This window comes from Kryptolebias marmoratus, linkage group LG21 (genome assembly GCF_001649575.2).
Source record: "Kryptolebias marmoratus isolate JLee-2015 linkage group LG21, ASM164957v2, whole genome shotgun sequence".
NCBI lineage: Eukaryota > Metazoa > Chordata > Actinopteri > Cyprinodontiformes > Rivulidae > Kryptolebias > Kryptolebias marmoratus.
In genome coordinates this window covers 5,240,028-5,243,610 of record NC_051450.1, presented here as the reverse complement: position 1 = coordinate 5,243,610, position 3,583 = coordinate 5,240,028, and the positions used below count along the sequence as shown (strand labels likewise).

The following is a 3,583-nucleotide window of genomic DNA, read 5'->3' as shown; positions in this document are numbered from 1 at the left end:
TTGTTCCAGACACGGACGTATCAGAGCCAGAGCCTTTTTTCATGTGTTAATGATCCCAACCCCGACTCCGCGCTGTCGCATCTGCAGAAACCTTTTGGTGACTGTTATGACCCTGGACTGGAGCTTTAAGAATTTGGTCCAGATCTCAATGCTGTAGGTTTTATTTGTGCTTCTGTCTCTATATAAACACAGAGACACATTAGTCACAGTCTGTAAGAGTCACGTGCAGTCTGTGCAGCCGTCTGGTGGGAACACGCAGTGCACTGGCAGGGCCGGAAAGTGGGGGGGGGCAATGGCCCCCTGGCTCCAGTGGTTCCGGCACCTATGGCTCCTCCAGCCACAGTCCCGTCACTGTCAGCCACCAAGCCTGCTCCAGTCGCGGCGGCCACCAAGTCCCCTACAGCCGCATTGGCTTCAACGCGGTCACCTGCCGCTAGGTGAGCCTCACCTCAAGTCCTGACACATACACAATATTACTCTGTTTGTGTTAGGGGACCAGATCTTTGAGATGAACCAGTCTTTGCCGTAATGCATTTAGAGGTTTGAAGGCCACTGGGATGTTATGTTTAGAAAATAAACAACTCAGTTTCTCTGAAACTCCTGCAACATACAGAATGACTATTGGTCTGGGTCAGGGTTTGAGGTTCTCCTTTTCAACCCGTCACTGGCTGGAGTCCTGTTTGGGTTTCTTATCTGCTTTCAGGAAGGCCCAGTTCGGATATCCACATTGCTCCAGGGCCTGTCTTGTGTGGGATTTCTCCTTCTCCTTGGCTCCTGAGTTTGTGGGGAAGCTGTCTGCTCTGTGGGACGGAGTCCTGATGACTCCTAACTTGTGCTCCAGAGGGTGATGCGAGTCAAACCGCAAGTACTGGTCTGTGTGGGTGGGTTTGCTGTAAACATCAGTTTCCAAATGTCCTCCATCAGAGTCTGAGACCTCACAGTCCAAGAAAGCCAACCTGTCATCTTTCACATCTTTTAGTGTGAACTTTATATATTTATCCAGAGAGCTGACGTGATCAGTGAATTGTTGTACTTCCTGAGATTAAATTTTGACCCAGTTGTCATCAACATACCTGTGACTTGGTGGTGTCCCTGAGAAAGACGGCAAGGTTCTCTTTTCTACCTCCTCCATGTACAGGTTTGCAACAATAGGAGAAACTGGGGACCCCATAGCACACCAGTGTTTCTAATATTTCCCCCTACATTCAATTCAATTCAAAAATACTTTATTAATTAGTTAATTAAATGTTGTAGCTCATTATCCTGGTTTCGTTAAAGAGTTGTTATAGTTGCTGATGGCAGTGAGCAGGAAGGATCTCTTATAGCGGTCTATCCCGATGTGTCCTTGATCCTGGTGTCCTCAAAGAGCCCCACCAGGTGAGCCTCGCTGGCCTCCTGCGGAGCCATGACGGCCAAGCTTTGGAAGCGCAGGTTGGTCTCTTGAACTCCTGGGTGATCTCCCGGACCAGGTACTGGAAGGATAGCTTCTGGATGAGCAGCTTGGTGGACTTCTGGTAGTAGTGGATCTCCCTGACAGCCACGGTACCAATCCTGTAGAGGTGAGGCTTCTTCACTCGGCTGGTGGCCGAGGCGCTCCAGTGGGTGGCTTTGGTGGCCAGCTGCTTCCTGGGAGCTTTACCTCTGGTGCATTTACAGGCAGTCTGCTTGGTTCTGGCCATGAATGGACTTCAGGGTTCTTCACGTTTAACACTGAAGAGTAAAAGATGTTAATCAGCTGCTCCTGATAGTGAAAAAAGCCTTCTTGTTGTTATGGTTACGCATCATAACAAGATGTCCAAAAGTAAAAGGTTTCAGTAAAAAATCCTTGTAGCTGCACAGCATCCGATACCAGAGGAAATAATCTTTCAAAAAAAGTGATTTACAAGTAGAAAAAGGAGTAATTAAAATTTTCAAAAGCAATATCTCAGAATGAATGTAACAGAGCTACTCCAACATGCAGCCACCTTGAGCGGCGCAATTCTAGATTGCATGTACAGTAGGTTGACTGCCAAGAGTTGGCACATTTGCTCTGTGGAAAGAGGGGTCCTGCTGCTAAGAGTGGTCTCTGATTTAAACCTTAAACAGACACCTCTGCTGCTTCAGCAACAGTAATGCACATAAAGAGTGATATGACATCAAAGGAGACCATTGTTTCCTTCGTCTCTGTGATGACAACCCTCAAATTATTATTAATTAATGTGAGCCAGAAAGAGACTGAGAGATAACCTGGTAAATTAATTTGCTTATAATCTATTGTGCATTTTAGCAAAAGTAGTCAAACAGAAATATTATGTCATCTATCTAAATCTATATTCTGTTATAATGTATTTGATAAAATGGAAGTTTTTAACTTACCCAAAAAAAGGCTCCACAAGGTCTTGGAGCAGCTAGTGCTCTAAGGGTGGTCAATTGAATTTTATAAAAAAGATGTTGGATGGTCTGGTGACAGCAAGGGGGTTCTTTTTTAGCTGTTATACATGCAGCTGAAGGCTCCTTTACATTCACTTGTTGACACTAATTTAAATGTTACATAATAGAACACAGAGGCATGATATAAACTGTACAGTTTATCCAAAAACATCTTGAAACTAGAAGCACTTGGAGAGGGCAAACCTTTGCCAAGACCCATTATCATTGTGAGGTCATAATAGGAACTATGACATCATCATCATGTGATGTCATCACTGTATGTTGAGGAACTGAGCGTGCAAACCTCCGCCTAGGCCATAAGATCATTAAAATATTGTAGGAATCGATCATTATCCCAATCACCACCAAACTTTAATTGTTTGTTCTTTTTGACAACCTCAATATTTTGTGAAGATTTCATCAAAATGTGTTTATTGCTTTTTGAGTAGTCTTGTGTACAGACAAAACAGCCAAACTCCACCAAAAACATACGACGGAGGTCAATAATTAAGTCCCATGACTTCTCGTGGAACATGACATTAAACAGTGCCATACAAACAAAGAAAGTTTGAAAATCTGGCACATAGCTATGCTGCAACTCCAGCTTTTCTGCCAGCCGTATCTGATGCTCCATCACATACAAACAATACAGTGTCTTGTTCTCCCCCACCAACCAGTATCTGTACAAAAACAGGTACCCAACACAGACTTCCCACTGACTGTGGTGGACTCATCAATCAACACACAGAATTTTTGTCTATTTTCAATTATGTCATTGGCCATCTTTTTCATCTCTGTTGCTATATGATCAATAATATTGGAACATGTCTAAGTACAAAATTCTGCCCATGCATCTCTTGCACAATCACGTCATGTCTTATTTTTGAGAATGGCTGTCCCTGCTTCCCTTGGAACAGCCTTGGTGCAAGGCTTCAACATGCTGACCTATATCGTCACGCCTGGGCCCTATTGAGGAATTCTGTTGCTTTTACATGAGATTTGGAATCTCTGTGTTACCTTACTTTCTTATGCAGAGGCTGCCTTTGTTTAGCCTTGTCTGTACCAAAATCACTCCCATCCCAGCTGTGTTACTGGCTGTGAACCACGAGGGTCATATCCTGAAAACGGAATGAAAAAGAATCTACACCAGCATATTGGAAATGACAGTCAGAGA

General features: G+C 44.0%; 1 pseudogene; it reads right to left on the bottom strand.

Annotated features, from left to right (window-relative positions):
* Positions 1-229: 229 nt before the first annotated feature.
* Positions 230-1,679, bottom strand: LOC112451440 (annotated as a pseudogene).
* Positions 1,680-3,583: the final 1,904 nt, after the last annotated feature.